General features: G+C 41.3%; 1 pseudogene; it reads right to left on the minus strand.

Moving 5' to 3' along the window:
* Window positions 1-16,171: 16,171 nt before the first annotated feature.
* On the minus strand, window positions 16,172-16,846 carry LOC115297718 (annotated as a pseudogene).
* Between the last annotated feature and the right edge of the window lie 2,177 nt (window positions 16,847-19,023).

The raw sequence follows: 19,023 nt of genomic DNA on the forward strand, positions 1-19,023 counted from the left end.
GCAATTGAGATAGAAATTGATGGATGTTGTGTTTAGTATAGTCCCTGGCTCCAAAGGAGCACATGGTTGGGGCCTCTGGGTGGCTTAGGTAAGCATCGACTTAGCTCATGTCGAGAACTCTCCCATTCATGAGTTAGAGCCCCCAGTTGGGCTCTGTGCTGCCAGCTCAGAGCCTGGAGTCTGCTTCGAATTCCGTGACGACTCCTCTGTCCCTCCCTGCTCATGTGCTCTCTTTTTCAAAAAAAAAAAATATTAAAAAAAATGCTATTTAAAAAAACAAAGGAGCACATGTTATCTTAAAATGTGTTTACCAGTAACCAGGGGTCACAGGCAGCAAGTTAAGGATTTCCCTCTTTATATAATGTGATTAGGTGTGATAGGCAATTTAAAGTTTGAGGGCAAAGAATAGAGGAATGTATTCATTTTGGTAAGCTTTTAGACCATAGAGTAAAGGGGAAAATCAGTGATGTATCCTTCAGGCTGAAGGGATTGGGAGGTTTGGGAGAGGCTTTTAATTTTGGCAAGTTACTTAACCTCATTAAGTAGGGATTATTAATGTTACCAGTTGTATGTGGGTAAATTAGTTATTTTTAGTACTTGGTCCAATGTGTGGAGACAAGGTGGGAGAAAACGAGCCTAAGAAAGCTTAGGACTCAAAATGAGACGAAGTCCACTTGATTTAGTAGCAAATGATGTAAGGGGCTATAGTGTCTTGGCCTAAAGTGAGTTTCAAACACTAAGGCCAGAGGAAGGCAGTATTCCACAAACTGGTTTTGTACATTCAACTTGGTCCCAGGTGACTTTATTTTTAAACATTATTTTGAAAGAGAACATGAGCAGGGGAGGGGCAAAGAGAGGGAGAGACTGAATCCGAAGCAGGATCTGTAGTACTGTCAGCGGGGAGCCTGATGTGGGATTCAACTCACATATTCATGAGCTGAAAAAGTCTGTCTGAGAGAGGAAGCACAAGGACAGAGAGGGAATCCCAAGTAGGCTCCAGATTATCAGCGCAGAGCCCCACTTGGGGATAGAACCTATGAACCCGTGAGACCATGACCTGAGCTTAAGTTAGACACTTAGTGACTAGCCACCTAGGTGCACCTCCCAGATAACCTTGATATTTATAAACAGCCTTATCTCCTACCATATGCAAAATTTAGAGCAAACTACCCTTAAACTCAGGTATTGTTCTGGTCACTAATGCTCTATAATAAATTTATCCAAAGGGATTTGGTATTTCCATGAGTCTGGAATTTCAAAAGGTCTTGAGTTGGCCATTTTTGTTTGGGGTCTCCTGAAAGTGCAGTCAAGTGATGGGCTGTAGTCCTCGAGAATTCACTTGGCTTCACATTTAAGATGGCTTATTGATTGATGATTGGTCAAAGCTGGTTGTTGGCCAGGAGCTTAGCTGGGGGTGTGGCCTGGAGTGCCTGGTTTTGGCTTCAGCATGACCGTCTCAGGGTAGTCAGACTTACATGGCAACTAGCTTCCCTCAGAGTAAGCATCCCAGGAAGCCCCCATGAAAGCTGTATGACCTTTGTGACGTCACTTCCTCCATACTCCATCTAAACAGTCACTGTAGCAAACAGATTTAAGGGGGGGGGGGATATATCCCCTAATTCGAAAGAGTGTCAGAATTTGCAGGGATGTTTTTTGTTTTTGTTTTAACTTTATTTTTTAAGTGTAGATTTGTTTTATTTATTTACTTATTTTGAGAGAGTGAGTGGAGGAGGGACAGAGAAACCCAACCAGGATCCACGTTGTCAGCATGAAGCCTGACGCAGGGCTCAGACCCACAAACAATGAGATCATGACCTGAGCCAAAACCTAGAGTCAGATGCTCAACTGAGCCACCCAGGCAGATAATCGTATAAGGCCACTACTGTTGTGAAATTCATAGGCTAATTAGTTATATGTTCATTTTTTTTCACTTATCAGCAATACACTTGATCTTAGCCAAAAGGTCAAAAAGGGATCACTCACCTGCAATAGATTTTGTTGTCTCTTGGGCCAGATACATACTTAAATAAGTGGAGATACAAAGATGTTGACCTGTCCTCAAGATGCTCTTCTGGTGGAATGGTCTACATAGTTGAGAAGGGAGAGAAACTTAACATTTTTGTGTGTTCCACTTTTATGCCAGACACTTTATGTAGGTCACATAAGTTTATTCTAATATATTCACAACTATTTTCTAGTCCTAGACATATGCTGAAGCATGGAAATAAGAGAATGATCTGTGAAGTGGTAGGCAGTTGGATATTATTTTTAAGTAAGCTCTGTGCCCAACATGGGGCTCAACCTCAGGGCCCCAAGATCAAGAATTGTGTGCTCCACCAACAGGCAGCCACATGCCCCTGAATATTATTTTAGATGGAGATTTAACAAGCGGTGCACTCAACAATCATACACATAAGGGATAAAAAGGAAGCAGGATTAGAGAGGAAAGTTGAAATGTGATGTTAACAATAGAGGCCTCAGCCAATCCATCAATTGGTCATTTAGAGTTGTCCTAAATTGAGTTAAGGGGGCTGAGCACTTTTGTCCTACCAGATATGGTCTGTCTCTAGTGGAGTCGGGGAAGGATGGGCATACATCTGGATGAGGCATCTCCTCCAACTGAGAACACCTCCCAGAGGGGGATGCAGTTTCCAGCCTGTAAGATAGCTGCGGGAGCAAGTGCCTCAATTCTGAAAGGGCTATCTGGTAGCATACCAGAGTCCAAAGCATGTTTTCCTGAATTAGCTCAGGGAACACTACTGGGCCTGCAATGTATATTTGGGAATCATTAGCATCTAGGTTAACAGAGGAAGTCATGGGTGTAAATAAGATTGTCCAGGAAGTATACATAAGATGAGTGAGGCGCCTGGGTGGCTCAGTCAGTTGAGTGTCAGACTTTTGATTTTGGCTCAGGTCGTGATCTCACAGTTTCGTGAGTTTGAGCCCTGCATCAGGCTCTGCGCAGATAAGTGCAGAGTCTGTTTGGGATTTCTCTCTCTCTCTCTCTCTCTCTCTCTCTCTCTCTCTCTCTCTCTCTGCCCTTCCTGCGCTCCCCCTACTGTGCTCTCTCTGATAAGTAAATAAAACTTTAAAAAAAGCAGGGAGGGAATCTGAGGGTGCACCTCTGAGAATATAGGATTTAGGGGTGAATGTAGAGTGTAAGAAGAGTTCATAAAAGATACTAGGAGAGGATACAATGAAGTGATTTTAGGGGCTCCAGGACAGGAGAGAAGATAAATTATAAAGCAGAGATTGGGAGGCAGAGAAAAGTATGGGAGTCTAGAGTGCAAGGTCATCCTTTGCAGGAGAATTTTTTCATTCCTCTGAAACCTCTGAGGGAGGATTAGGGCATCTGGTGTTACCCTGCTAATGATCCTACTGTTTGCTGTGCTGTGAGTAAAAAGAACCTGTTTTGGGGCGCCTGGCCAGCTCAGTTGGTAGAGCATGCAACTCTTTTTTTTTTTTAAATATTTATTTATTTTTGAAAGAGAGACAGATCTGAGCAGGGAAGGAGCGTTGGGAGGAGACACTGAATCTGAAGCAGGCTCCAGGCTGCACTGTCAGCACAGAGCCCGATGTGGGACTTGAACCCACAAACTCTGAGATCATGACCTGAGCTGAAGTCAGCCACTTAACCGACTGAGCCACCCAGGCGCCCCCAAGGATGAGAATTCTTGTCTAGTTGATTATTTATCTTAAAAAACTTTTTTTTAAATATTATTTTTGAGAGAGAGAGAGAGAGTGCTAGTGCTAGTGGGAGAGGGGCAGAGAGAAAGGGAGACACAGAATCCAAAGCAGGCTTCAGGCTCTGAGGTGTCAGCACAGAGCCCAATGCGGGGCTTGAACTCATGAGCTGTGAGATTGTGACTTGAGCCAAAGTTGGACGCTCAGCCGACAGAGCCACCCAGGTGCCTCATTAATTATGTATCTTAATGTAACTGGTACTTAAGTTTCAACCCCATTAAGATTTGTGTTCAGCCTACAGAACATGCAACTCTAGATCTTGGGGTGGTGAGTTCAAGCTCCATGTTGGGTGCAGAGCTACCTTGAAAAAGAATTTAAAAAAAAATAAAAAGAACCTGTCATCCTCGAATCCACTGAGTTTCATTTTTTGGAACATATGGAAATGCTGGCAAGCTCGTGAGCTTGCTTGCTTAGTCATCTCCCTTGGACTCTTGTTACTCCTTGCCATCCTCCATGAGATGGGAGTTCTCTATTGATCATATTTACAGTTCATTTCTTATAGGCAACATATGGAATCTTGCCTTTTCATCCAATTTGACAAGTCTACTTTAGACCATATATTTAGTGTCATTACCAATATGGATAGACAAGTCTCCTACCTTATTCTGTGTTTTCTGTTTGTTCTATCTGTTCTTTGTTTCCTTTCCCCTCGTTCCCTGCTAGCTTTTGGATAAATTGAGTATTTTTAGTATCCCATTTTATTCTTTCTGTTGACTCATTAGTTATTCCTCTCAGTTTGTCTTAGTGGTTGCCTCTTTAACTATCTTTACTTTCAAATATATGCCACTTCACATAGAAGTAAGAACCTTAAGGGGCAGGGTCCCTGGGTGGCTCAGTTGGTTAAGCCTCTGACTTCGGCTCAGGTCATGATCTCACAGTTCGTGGGTTCAAGCCTCATGTTGGGCTCTGTGCTGACAGCTCAGAGCCCAGAGCCTTCTTCGGATTCTGTGTCTCCCTCTCTCTCTCTCTCTGCCCCTCCCATGTTTGCACTCTGTCTGTCTCTCTCTCAAAAATATATAAACATTAAGAAAAAAAAAGAACCTTAAAGGGGCTTAGTCTGTTAAGCATCTGACTTTGGCCTAGATCATGATCTCCCCATTCCCAAGTTCGATTCTCTATCTCCCTCTCTCTCTGCCCTTCCCCTCTCAAAAACAAACACACACACATTACAAAACATAATGTATAATGTACAATGAAGAGTTACTCAATATACTTTGCATAGTTATCTGGTTGTTTACAGAAGTGCAAATCTGGTACCAGTCCTCTGTCTGATCTAAAGTATAACATATATCATAAGCTCGCTCTCTCTACCTCTCCGCTGCTTGTGCATGCACGTGCACTCTCTCTCTCTCTCAAAAATAAATAATAGAGGTGCCTGGGTGGCTCAGTTAACTGTCCCACTTCAGCTCAGGTCATGAGCTCACATGAGATTTGACCCTTGTGTCGGGCTCTCTGCTGTCAGCCCAGAGCCAACTTCATACTCTCTGTCCCCCTCTCTCGCTGCCCCGCCCCCACTTGTTCTCTCTCTCTCTCTCTCTCTCTCCAAAATACAGTTTAACGTAAATAAATAATAAGATATACATAAAAAAATGAAATCCCATTCAGATTGGTCAATCTGGTTTCCTTCTAGATCTTATTTTTTTTTAAAGTTTATTTATTTGGGACACCTGGGTGGCTCAGTCAGTTAAGTGTCCAATTTTGGCTCAGGTCATGATCTCTCAGTTCATGGGTTCCAGCCCTGACTTGGGCTCTGTGGTCACAGCTCAAAGCCTGGAGCCTGCTTCAGATTCTGTGTCTTGCTCTCTCTGCCCCTCTCCTGCTCATGCTCTGTCTCTCACTTTCTCTCTCCAGAATAAGTAAACATTAAAAAAATTTTTTAAAGGAATAAATAAAGTTTACTTATTTATTTTGAGAGAGCTAGAGAGCATGAGTTGGCGGGGGGGGGGGCAGGGTGGGGGGGGGAGGGCAGAGAGAATCCCAAGCAGGCTCTATACTGTCAGTGCAGGCAGAGTGTGACTCACGACTTGGTCTCATGAACTGTGAGATCATGACCCGAACTGAAAACAAGAGTTGATCACTTAACTAACTGAGCCACCCAGGGGCTCCTCCTTCTATGTCTTCTTATTTAAGTTTTATAGATTGTTATATTTTGAAATTAGATTTTTAAAAAATTAAACTGCAAGTTTTTCTTTTATAGTTACAATGAAGGAATCCTTGGTAATAATTTACTTTTTCCTTTGTACATACAATTTTGTGAAATGTCAGTATTTTCCATTTTTTGTTATACTTAATCATGAAAGTTTTATTTTAGTCATGCTTTACAAAATAGCCAGAAGTTCCCAAAACTTTTAAATTGTCTGCCTTTCCATCCAATTTGTTTATCTTTTTGCAATACAGTCTTCCTATTCTGTGAACTAGCAGATTTTTAAATCTATAGCACAGTTTTATATAAATGTAACACTGTGGATTAATCTTATATATTTGGTCTGAATCTTTTTTTTTTTTTTTGGTGTTTCATTGCTGGGCTCTTGCATCTTTCTGGTTCCTGTCATATGTGACTTCCTACCTTTTATGGCCTCCTAACTACTCAGGCTCTTTGCCAACCTTTACATCTTGTCAGCACTCATTTTATTTCCCTCTCCTTGGAGCCTGAATTTCCTCTGGATCCACATAGGCTGCCATTACTCCCACTGGCTGCTGGCACTTCTTCCTCTTCTACCATTTCTTTTCTTCCCTGGACAAACCTGTTCATGCATTTAAAAAGTAGCCACTGTGGGGCTCCTGGGTGGCTTAGTTTGTTGTCTCTGACTCTTGATTTCAGTTCAGGTCATGATCTCACAGTTTGTGGGATCAAGCCCCATGTCAAGCTCTGTACTGATGGCATGGAGCCTGCTTGGGATTCTCTCTACCTCTCTCTGTGCCCCTCCCCTGCTCATGTGCACATGCTCTTTCTCTCCCTCTTTCTTTCTCAAAATAAATACACTTAGGGGCGCCTGGGTGGCTCAGTCAGTTAAGCCTCCGACTTCGGCTCAGGTCAGATCTCACGTTCGTGGATTCGAGCCCCATGTCAGGCTCTGTGCTGACAGGTAGCTCAGGGCCTGGAACCTGCTTCAGATTCTGTGTCTCCTTCTCTCTCTGCCCCTCCCCCTCTCATGCTCTGTCTCTCTCTGTCTCAAAAATAAATAAAACATTAAAAAAAAAAAATAAATACACTTAAAAAAAATTAGTCACCATGGCCATTTCCTAACTCCCTTTACTCTTGTGAGTCTTCATCCTCTTCTCCTTTCCTTCTCCCCCTTTTTTGTTTTTTTCTTAGTGTGTCTTGTTTTGTACAGCCATTGCTTGAGCCTGTTCTTTTTTCTTTAATAAGATGTTCTAAGATGGCTTACAGAACCACAAAATGTCATCTACTCTCTCCAGTTCCTTTTGGTTATGAGAAAACTGAGACCCAGAAAAGATACCAGGAGCCAGCTGTCACCCTGCTATGGTCAGTGTTTTAGCAGAATGTGTCTTGAGCTCATATGCAGACAAGCTGGTTAGAACTATGTGTTTTCTGACGGGGCTCATTTGGTTAAGTGTCTGACTCTCTTGATCTTGGTTCAGGTCATGATCTCACAGTTTGTGGGTTCGAGCCACACGTCTGGCTCTGTAATGACAGTGTGGAGCCTGCTTGGGATTCTTTCCATCTCTCTGCCCCTCCCATGCTCATGCCTGCTCTCATGTGCGTGCTCTCTCTCTCAAAATCAATGAACTTCAGGGCACTTGGGTGGCATCTGACTTCGGCTTAGATTGTGATTTCGTGGTTTATGAGTTTGAGCCCCACGTTGGGCTCTGTGCTGACAGTTCAGAACCTGGCGAATGCTTCAGATTCTGTCTCCCTCTCTCTCTGACCCGCCCCTGTTGATGTGCTCTTTCACACTCTCTCTCTCAATAAGTAAACAAACAAACTTAAAAAAAAGTTGTCCTCTAACACAGTGATTCCCAAAGCTGACTGTGCCTTAAAATCACCTGAGGAGCTTTTAAAACTATAGCTTCATTAGCTTGTCCCCAGACTTACTGAATCAGAGTCTCCAGGGGTAAGACAGATGGCACTCTATCTGAATAGCTTATGTCTTACCAGATTTGGGAACTGATGTCCTGAGGCACTAAAAGAAGAGGTGAGAAAATGTTTACTTGCCTTTGGAGTAAAATTCTCTTTGCTAAAAAATTAAACTAATTTGGGAAACAAGACAGTGGCACCTTAGGTTGTGGTAAAGAGTAGGTGATATTTGTTAAGTCTTTGTAATGTGCTTACCAAATAACTTTTCACACATCAATCCGTTTAATCCTCAACACAGCATTATGAGTTAGATTCCCCATATTATCTGCATTTTACATTTAAGGAAACAAATTTGAAAACATGAAGTAAATCACCTTGGTTCACATAGTAGTCAAGTGGAGAAGCAGGATGACCCAGAGCTGGCCAGAGTTAACTGTTGGGAGTTTTTCTAGAACTTTTGTACCTTATGTCTGGAAACTGTTAGAATTTGATTCACCCTTGGGTGCCTGGGTTGCTCAGTTGGTTGAGCGTCTGACTTCAGCTCAGGTCATGATCTCACAGTTTGTGGGTTCAAGCCCTCCATCGGGCTCTGTGCTTACTGCTAGCTCAGAGCCTGGAGTCTGTCTTTGGATTCTGTGTGTCCCTTTCTCTCTGACCCTCCCCTGCTCATGCTCCCTCTTTGTCTCTCAAAAATAAATAAAACATTAAAAAATTAAAAAAAATAAGCAATTTGACAATAAAATATTATGGAGGGAAAAAAAAAAGAAAATAAAAAAAAAAAAGAAAACTCCTCCAAAACTTTCATAGTAAAAAAAAAAAATTTTTTTTAAATATTTTGATTCATCCTTCTAAATATATATTAGTAGGCATTAAGCTGTATTTCCTTCTCATTTATAGTATTGTTTAAATTCCCTAACTCATAATGCAGTTTACGTTCTTTACATATATAGATTACAAGGGGCACCTTGGGTGGCTCAGTTGGTTAAGTGTCCGGCTTTGGCTCAGGTCATGATCTCTCAGTTCATGTGTTTGAGCCCTGGTCAGTCTCTGCACTGACAGTTCAGAGCCTGAAACCTGTTTCAGATTCTCTCTCTCTCTCTCTCTCTCTCTCTCTCTCTCTCTCTCTCTCTCTCTCTCTGTTCCTCCTCTGCTCATGCTCTCTGTGCCTCTCTCAAAATAAATAAATAAACATTAAAAAAAAAAGTCGGGGGGCACCTGGGTGGCTCAGTCTGTTGAGCGTCTGTCTTTGGTTCTCGCAGGCCTTAGGTTTGAGCCCCACGTTGGGCTCTGTGCTGACAGCTAGCTCAGAGCCTGGAGCCTGCTTCAGATTCTGTGTCTCCCTCTCTCTCTGACCCTCCCTTGCTCACGCTGTCTCTCTCTCTCAAAAATATATAACATTAGAAAAAAATTTTTTAATGTCCAACTCTTAGCTGACTGTGCCACCCAGGTGCCCTACCCTGCCAGTTGATTTGGAGTGGGTAGGTGGGTGAGAATATATGTATATATATATTACATGGAAAATCTGCTCTAAAAGTATAATTTGTTCTTTAAATTAAAAAAAATTTTTTTTTTTATTTTTGAGACAGAGCATGAGCAGGGAAGGTCAGAGAGACGGGGAGACACAGAAATGGAAGCAGGCTCCAGGCTCTGAGCTGTCAGCACAGAGTCCAATGCGGGGCTTGAACCCACAAATGTGAGATCATGACCTGAGCCAAAGTCGGAGGCTTAACCGACTGAGCCACCCAGGTGCCCCTAATTTGTTTTTTAGATAATGAACTCAGATATTGTCCTTTGTGAAAATAAAGTCTGATACACACTCATACTTTTCTCAATTTGAAGATACTCAAAATCCAGGGAAGTAATCAGTTAATTCTAAAATAGAATTTATTCAGTCATGTATTAAAACTCTTGCATTTTTTTATCTTATTATTTTTAATGTCTTTATTTTATTTTGAGAGAGAGAGAGACAGCATGAGCAGGGGAGGGTCAGAGAGAGAGGGAGACACAGAATCTGAAGCAGGCTCCAGGCTCTGAGCTAGCTGACAGCACAGAGCCTGACGTGGGGCTTGAACCCACAAACTGCGAGATCATGACCTGAGCTGAAGTTGGACGCTTAACCGACTGAGCCACCCAGGAGCCCCCAGAACTCTTGCATTTAATTGTTTCATAAGGAAATCCCCTAAGTCTTGCCCTCCGTACGCTTTCATAATAATTTGTGGTCATTTTAGCAAGCTTGTTAGTTGTTTTATAAGCTTCCAGCAAATCAGGAAAATGGCTGCTTTGGGGCACTGGCTGGCTCAGAAAAGCACGCCACTCTTGATCTCGGGGTCATGAGTTCAAGCCCCATGTTGGCTGTAGTGATTATTTAAAGAAAAAGAAAAAGAAAGGAAAGAAAAAGGGCTGCTTTGATTTAGCATGCTGATAGTGAAGAGTACGTACCATGTGTATGTTTATGCCAAGAGGCTGCTTTCTCTGCAGAGAATGTCTTCTTTCCTACGAAAGTAACTTCTTTAGGCCTTAGAGGTTTCCCTCAAGTGTCACCAATTTTTTATACCTTCTCCAAATGCTTATTTATCACCCAACCGACTAAACCACCCAGGTGGTCCTCTAGCACACTTTTAATGAACTCATTCCAGATACAAAAATTAGAAAGACAGGGCAGGGCCCCTGGTGGGCTTAGTTAGTAGGGCGTCTGACTTCGGCTCAGGTCATGATTGACACTTGGAGCCCCACGTGGGGTTCTCTGCTGTCTGCACACACCTGCTTTGGGTCCTTTGTTCACCCTTCTCTCTGCCCCCTCCCCCACTTGTCCGCTCCCTCTCTCTTCTCCTATGCTCAAGATGGAGCATCAGGAACCAGATTTACCCTACTGCCTAAAACAAAACAAATAACCAAAAACCAAGGCAACATATATGAAGTAATGGTGTTAAAGAGAGAGCAAAGAATAATGGTTGCTGAGCGATGAGAAGTAAATGAGGAGAGGCTCCTAGCTGTTCCAGCCGTCAAAGAGGTTCTGGGCTATGGTGCTGGAAGAGGCACTGCACAGAGGTCAGTGAACTGAGGCGAGGCTGCTGAGTATCCCAGGTGGCTGCAGTTTACAGAAAAGACAGCCTGGGGGCACCTGGGTGGCTCAGTGGGTTGAGCATCTGACTTTGGCTCAGGTTATCATCTCACGATTTGTGGGTTCGAGCCCCGCGTCGGGCTCTGTGCTGACAGCTCAGAGCCTGGAGCCTGCTTCAGATTCTATACCTCCCTCTCTCCCTGACCCTCCCCTGTTCATGCTGTATCTGTCTCTCAAAAATAAACATAAAAAACCAAAAAAATTAAAAAAAAAAAAAAAGACAGCCTTATCCAGAGAGACAACCCCAGATACTGGATAAAAGAAACTGAAGCAGTTAGTCCTTTAGTGTGAAGTTTTATGTTTACCTAGGTAAGAGTTAGGCTGTGTTTACAGTTTGGTTTCCTGTAGCTGGTGTCAGAGGCTAGGCTTTGTGTCCCTGTTTTCTCTCCCTTGTTGCCTTGGGCATCCCTAGAGACTCCTTACAAGCGGACTGAGGCTTACAGTCCTTTTAGCTGTAATCCTGTGCTGTTTATTACACAGGAACCCTACTGAGGTGGTTGTAAGGTGTGGGGGGAGAGGAAGCATTCTGTAGTCCTAGGATTCGGTCTCAGTCAGTGAGCCTGAGTTGGGTATTTTCCTGCCCCACGTCTGTTAGGTCTTGGTAAAACCCTAGTCAGTTAGGCTCTGTCAAAATGGTTTACCTTGAGGGCAGGCCTTGTGAGTGAGAACAGAGATCTGGAAGTATTTCACAATGGTTCCTTTGCCTCTATTCTGTTGAGAGCACAAGGGAGACTTTTCTCTAGCCTTTTCTATGAGAGGCATTTGGGATCCTGGAGGTAGAACTCATACCAGCATGGAAGCTGCCCCTAAGCACAGGAGAGTGGGCCCCTAGACATCAGAACTCTCAAGGTTGTCCACGCTGAAGGTCCGACAACCTGTTCATTACAGTTTGAAGTGTCCTGTGGTGCTGGCTGGCTTCAGCTGCAGGCTTTTCCTCCTGGGCTTCTGCGCCCGGTCGGCTGTGATTTTCTCTATCTGCCTGTCTATCTCTCCATTTTGGGGACAGCAGTTTGCCCTAGGACTTCAGTTTTCTGGTGAATCTAAGAAGAGCTGGAGATTTTAAGTACCTTTAACTGTTTTTTTGTTGTGAGGACATGAGCATTGACTTCCAACCTCTTTGCGTGTTAGCCTGGGAACTCTGGCTGCTTGTAGAGGGTCAGATATTCAGCAGAGTACTAATCAGCTCATGTGAGTGAAAAATCTTCCTGAGGCCAAGATAAAACCACTGGAATGGGTTAGAGAATAGTGCCTGGCACTCACGTAGGGCTGAAAATAGTGTCTGGTCCCACCAGCCAGACTAGAAAATCTCCTAATTCTCACTAGGAGAATATTCAGGAAGGTCTTGCCTCAGACTAATTAGTCCTAGACTGAGCACTGCTTCAGACCACCAAACAAATTATGAAAGCAAAACAAAAAGGATCAAGCTATTTACAACTGAATCAGAATAAAGATCAGGAAGGTTTATAAAAATACAAAAATACCCAGTATTCAACAAGGTAAATTCACAATTTCTGCCACTCAGTTGATGGTTAAGAGGCATGCAAAGGAGGAAAACATGAAAACAGGAGAGAGAAAAAAAGTCTCAATGAAAATACATGCATACATAGCTCATCTAGGTTATAATTTTAAATCCTAAAGCCTACTTAGTCTGGAAGATTCTATTTTCTTTCCTTTAAAAAAATGTTTTTCAATGTTTGTTTTTTTGAGAGGGAGACAGAGCACGAGCAGGGGAGGAGCAAAGAGAGAGGGAGACAAAGAATCTGAAACAGGCTCCAGGCTCTGAGCTGTCAGCACAGAGCCTGATATGAGCCTCAAACCCACGAACCACCAGATCATGACCTGAGCTGAAGTTGGACACTTAACAGACTGAACCACTCAGGTGCACCGACTCTATTTTCTTTCTTTTATAAAAGAGAAGTGTTTGGTGACTTGCCCGAGGCTGCCCTATTAATGGCTGTGATCCAAAGCCTAGCTCCCTGGTCCCAGAGCTGGAGGCCCTTGGCACCACACTGTCCCGTTCCCTCTCCTCCATCCTCTGGTCATTTCTGTAGGAGAGCCAGAACAAGAGGGCATGCTGTCCACTTGTTTGACTTCAGCTGGGAATGTGTGTCTATACATGTCCACATGTGTTCATAGGATGCCAAAAAAGCTGGAGTACTGATTTTTGAATTACAATGACATTTTAACAAGTAGGTGAATTGGGAAATATGGAACCCATGAACCGTCTTTAAAGTATCTTTATGCCATCCTCAGTTTTGAAGGGTATTTTTCCTTGGATACAGAATTCTACATTATCACTTATTTTCATCCTGCTCTTTAAAGTTATATCTTCTAGCCCCTGTTCTATCTGGAGGTCAGTAATCAATATTGCTCCTTTTAAAGTAAACTCTTCCTACTCACGAATGATTTTTTTCTTTTCATGTTTGGCTTTCTGTAGTTTGTTTCTGTATGATGTGTTTAGGTGTAGGCTCTTTTTTATTAATCCTGCTGTTTGACTTCTTGACTCTGAATTAATGTTTTCCTTCATTAAAAAAATCTCAGAAAAAAAATTCTCAGCAATTACCTCTTCAAATATTAATTCTGTTGCAATCTCTCCTAAGACTCCAATTTAAGAGATGTTAGAACTTTTTTTTTTTTTATCAAATTCTCTATGACTGGGATGACCCATACCTATGTATTTTGAGAGACAGAGAGAGCGTGCACACAAGCAAGTGGGGAGAGGCAGAGAGAGCAAGAGAGAGAATCCTAAGCAAACTCCATGCTGTCAGTGCAGAGCCTGATGCAGGGCTTGAACTTGAAAGATCATGACCTGAACTGAAGTTGGACGCTCAACCAGCTGAGCCACTTAATAGGCAGCCCAATTCTTAGTTTCTCTTTGGTTAGCATTTGTACACTGGGTCATGAATGATATAAAGTGTTTGGTTCATCCTCTCCAGATTTCTGCCCTGAGTTCAATCTTGGTCTGGTATTTCTTCAGCAGTTTGATTCTTTTAGGGAAGATTTAACAAAAATATTATATTTAGTCTTTTAAGTTGTCATTAGCTGGAGTAATGATAAATTTCCAAATTCACAAAAGAAGCTGAAGTCATAGACACATTTAAATTTTTAAAAATGTGGGGCAGCTGGGTGGCTTGGTCAGTTAGGCATTTGACTTTGGCTCAGGTCATGATCTCATGGCTACTGGGTTCAAGCCCCACGTTGGGCTCTGTGCTGACAGCTTACACCCTGGAGCCTCCTCAGATTCTGTGTCTCCCTCTCTCTCTGCTCCACCCCTGCTCATGCTCTGTCTCTTTCTCTCAAAGATGAATAAATGTTAAAAAAAAAATTGGGGGCGCCTGGGTGGCTCAGTCAGTTAAGCTTCCGACTTCAGCTCAGGTCATGATCTCATGGTTCGTGGGTTCAAGCCCCACATCAGGCTTTGTGCTGAATGTCTGCTCAGAGCCTGGAGCCTGCTTCAGATTCTGTGTCTCCTTCTCTTCTGCCCTTACTCTGCTCGCACTCTGTCTCACTCTGTCTCTCAAAAATAAATAAATGTAAAAAAAAAACCATTAGAATTTTAAAAAATGTATACTTAAAAATATTTTTGTTACTGAGTTATAAGTCATCAGTTAAATTGTGATCAAAGAACACTGTCTGTATGATATTAATTCTTGAAATCTTAGGAAAATTCATTTATGACCTGATGATCAACTTTTGTAAATGTTCCACGTATGCCTGAGAATATGTATGCTCTAATTTGGGGTTCAGTATTCTATTTATGTCTGTTGACTCAGCCTTCCTACTGGCATTCCTTAAATCTTCTAGAGCTTTACTTTTTTGTCTGTTCTTCTTATCTGTAATTGAGATATGTGTTTAATTCTCTAAGTATAGTGGTGGATTTGTTAATTTCTTCCAGTAAATATATGTATGTTTGTTTTAAACATTTGAAGGCTATGTTGTTTGGAATGTATACATTTAGAATGGTTTTTTCTTTCTGATACACTGAATTTATTATCATTTACGTAGTAACACCATTTCTGGGTGTTGGTTTTTTTTTTTTTTTTTGTCACAAAGCCTGCTTTTAGGATATTATTGTAGCTGTGGCAGCTTTTAGATTGCGTTTGCTAGCTACATCTTTTTCAACTTTTTAAGTTCAACCTGTCTGGATCTTTGTTTTAGAAAGGTCTATTTTGAACAGAGTATAGTTAAATTTGGGGGCACCTGGGTGGCTCAGTTGATTGAATGTCTGTCTCTTGATCTTACCTCAGGTCTTGATCTCAGGATCATGTGTTCAAGCCCTATGTTGGGCTCCACCCTGGGTGTGAATTCTATTTATTTATTTATCTTTAATTTTTTAAAAATGTTTTATTTATTTTTGAGACAGAGAGATTCAGAGCATGAGCAGGGAGGGGCAGAGAGGGAGGGAGGCACAGAATTGGAAGGAGGCTCCAGGCTCTGAGCTGGCTGTTAGCACAGAGCCCAACGTGGGGCTTGAACCCACGAACGTGAGATCAAGACCTGAGCTGAAGTCGGAGGCTTAGCCAACTGAGCCACCCAGGTGCCCCGTATTCTATTTAATACATTTTTTAAAAAATTTCTCTGGATACAGAATTTTAGCTTGATAATTTCCTCTTGGTGCTTAAAATAGTATTCCATTTTCCTCTGTCCATTGTTGCCATTGACAAATCTGCTGTCAGTTTATCATTCCTTTGTACATAATCTTTTCCTTTCTGGTCTGTATTTAAAGTTGTTTCTTTTTTGCTCGTTTGTTTTTGTATTTTCATTCTGTATGACACTATAGCTCAGACATAGATTTCTTTTTATCATCCTGTTTGATATATATTTGTATCTCCTAATTTATGGTTTTAACAGGTCCTGTAAATTATTGGCCATTATCTCTTCTAGTAAATGTTCTCTTTCATTCTCTTCATTTTCTGATTTATTATTACTTTTCATTCTATCCTTACTTCTCATTTTTTGTCATTATGAGACATCTCACTGTGTCTGTGTTGTATTTTGTTGCCTTTGCTTTTGGTGTGAAATTAAATTCCCAAGACCAATATCAAGAAACTTACCACCTATGTTTTCTTCAAAGAGTTTATTGCTTTAGGTCTTACTTTCAAGTTTTAAATCCATTTTGAGTTGATTTTTGTGTATGTAAAGTATGTGTATATTGTAGGATTTAAGTGTTTTGTAGTGGGAGATCCCAATTTTTATCTATTAAAATAGATACCTATTTTATCTATTGAAATAGATCTTAGGAATCATCTGGCATCTTGTTTCTGTAGCTATCTTAGATCTTCTTTATTAGCCTGCTGAACTCTTCTTTTTTCAAAGACATAGACATCATAATACTTTTCTGGCATCCTTGTTTTTAACTCCTGTGGCTTGCTGAATCAAAGCAGCTAAATTTGATACAAGTTTAATGTCCTTTCCTTCAAGAATTAATCCTCCTGGGCTTGAGATACTGAACAAGGAACACCTGGCCTCATATGAAACTTGTGGATGTAGTTTTCACCCATGAAATCTCAGATTTCCATAAAAGACTGGAAATCTCAAATTTCTATAAAATTCTCTCAGATAATGAGCTTGATAGAGAAACAGGCATACACAAATCTGATTTTGTCATGGAAGCTCAGTGTAATACCCTTGGATCATGTTAATGACTGCAGTTCATAGGAACAGAAGCCAGTTCCTGTCTATTTCCACAGAATTTGTCAACCCTTAGTCTCTTCTTTTTCTTTTGAAGGAGACTGAATTCTACGTTGATGTGATTGAAGTTGCTCCACAGGATTCTTTTGGGACCCTTCACAATAACTGCATCCTTTCAAAGTGATGTTGACACTTTTTGGAATGTTGATAGCTTGATAGTTTTCAGTCTTGTGGTAGAAATGGCCAAGAATTTTAAAGTCTATCTTGTGAGGCTTTTTTTGTTGAATCCTTTTTAGAGTTATATATTTCATTCTCTAATCTGGAAAATTAAAAGCATTTTTAAAACTTTGGACTTATTTTTGGGGTGCCTCACTGGGTCAGTTGGTGGAGCATGCTACTCTTCATCTTGGGGTTGCAAATTTGAGTTCCACATTGGGTGTAGACATTACTTAAATATAAAATCTAAGAAACACAAAAACCCCTTTATACTTAATTTCAAACTTACAAAAAGTTGTAAGAATAAGCATAGTACAAAGAACATTTTGTATCATCGTTGACTCAGTGTCACCTGTTTATTCTATTTTTTATTAAAAACTTGTGTTAGAGGGGGAGGGACAGAGAGAGAGGGAGACACAGGATCCAAAGCAGGCTCCAGGCTCTGAGCTGTCAGCACAGAGCCCAACGCAGGGCTCAAACCCACAGACCATGAGATCATGACCTAACTAAAGTCAGACGCCTAACTGGCCAAGCCACCCAGCTGCCCCTAAAAACTTGTTTTTAATGTTTATTCATTTTTTGTGAGACAGAATTGGGGAGGGACAGAGAGAGAGGGAGACATAGAATCTCAAGCAGGTTCAAGGCTCTGAGCTGTCAGTGCAGAGCCTGTTGTGGGGATTGAACTCACAAACCATGAGAGCATGACATGAGCTGGTGTCTGCCGCTTAACCAACTGACTGAGACACCCAGGCTTCCCTCACTGTCACCTATTGGACATTTTCCTCCATTTACTTTATCATATGAGAGTTCTTTTTCTGTATATACAGATGTGTATTGCACATGTAATACCTTTTTTTTTTTTTTAAAGAACCACTTGATTGTTGTTATTTTGGGAAATTATTTACTCCTCCCCACCCCCTTCTGGAACTCATTTTATACAGATATTATTTCCACTTCTGTTCTTCATATCTCAACTTTTCCTTCATTCCTTCCATTTCTTTATGCTTCCTATTGCTTTAGGACAATTGCTTACCGTGATGTCTTTATCAGGTTATTATTCTTCCTTGCCTGTAGGCTTTCTGTTGTTCAGCCTGCCTCTTTCCTCCCAAATTTTCCCAGTTTTTTAAATTGTAGTAAAACACATATAAAATGTGTTATCGTAACCATTTTTTAAAAATTAATGTTTATTTATTTATTTTGAGAGACAGAGAGTAGGGGAGGGGCAGAGAAAGGGAGAGAGAGAATCCCAAGCTCCAGACTGTCAGGGCAGAGGCCAATGTGGGGCTTGATCCTACAAACTGTGAGATCGTGACCTGAGCCAAAATTGAGTTCAGAGCTTAACCAACTGAGCCACCCAGGCGCCCCTTAACCATTTTATTTTTAGTAGGCTCCACATCCAACATGGGGCTCAAACTCATGAGCTCAAGATCAAGAGGTGCTCTACTTACTGAAACAGCCAGTTATCCCTTCACTGTAGTTTTGATGTTCGTTTCTTTAATTATTGGTGGCATTGAGCATCTTTCCATGTGTTTATTGGATATTTGTTTATCTTCTTTGGAGAAATGTCTATTCAAAATCTTTGACCATTCTTGAATCTCATTGTTATTGCTGTTGTTAAATTTAGGAGTTCTCTATATTCTAATATTAATCTATTAGATTAATTGAAAATATTTTCTCTCTGTGAGTTGATAATGTCTTATCCTGTTGATAATGTCTTTTGATGTACAAGATTTAAAAATTTTCATTATATTTATCTATTTCTTTTTTTTTTGCCTATATATTTGGTGTCATATCCAAGAAGTCATTGCCAAATCCAGTGTCATAAAGCTGTGCCCTGTGCTTTATTCTAAGAGTTTTATAGTTATAGGTCTTACTCTAGTTCATGTCCATTTTGTGTTAATTTTTGTTTAAAATGTTAGGTAAGAGTCCAACTTCATTCTTTTGTATGGGAATATCCAATTTTCCCAGTACCATTTAAAGAAGCCTGCCTTTCCCTCCCCCCATTTTTCTTTAATGTTTATATATTATTTTTGAGAGACGAACTGCAAGTGGGGAAGGAGCAGAGAGAGAGGGAGAGAGAAGGGGGGGAGAGAGAAAGAGAGAGAAGGAGGGAGGGAAACACAGATTCTGGATCAGGCTTCAGTCTCTGAGCTGTCAGCACAGAGCCTGACATGGGTCTTGAACTCAGTAACTTCAAGATCATGACCTGAGCCAAAGTCAGACGCTTAACTAACTGAGCCACCCAAGTCTTTTCCTCTTTGAGTAGCTTTGG

This window comes from Suricata suricatta, chromosome 8, assembly GCF_006229205.1.
Source record: "Suricata suricatta isolate VVHF042 chromosome 8, meerkat_22Aug2017_6uvM2_HiC, whole genome shotgun sequence".
Classification (NCBI taxonomy): Eukaryota; Metazoa; Chordata; class Mammalia; order Carnivora; family Herpestidae; genus Suricata; species Suricata suricatta.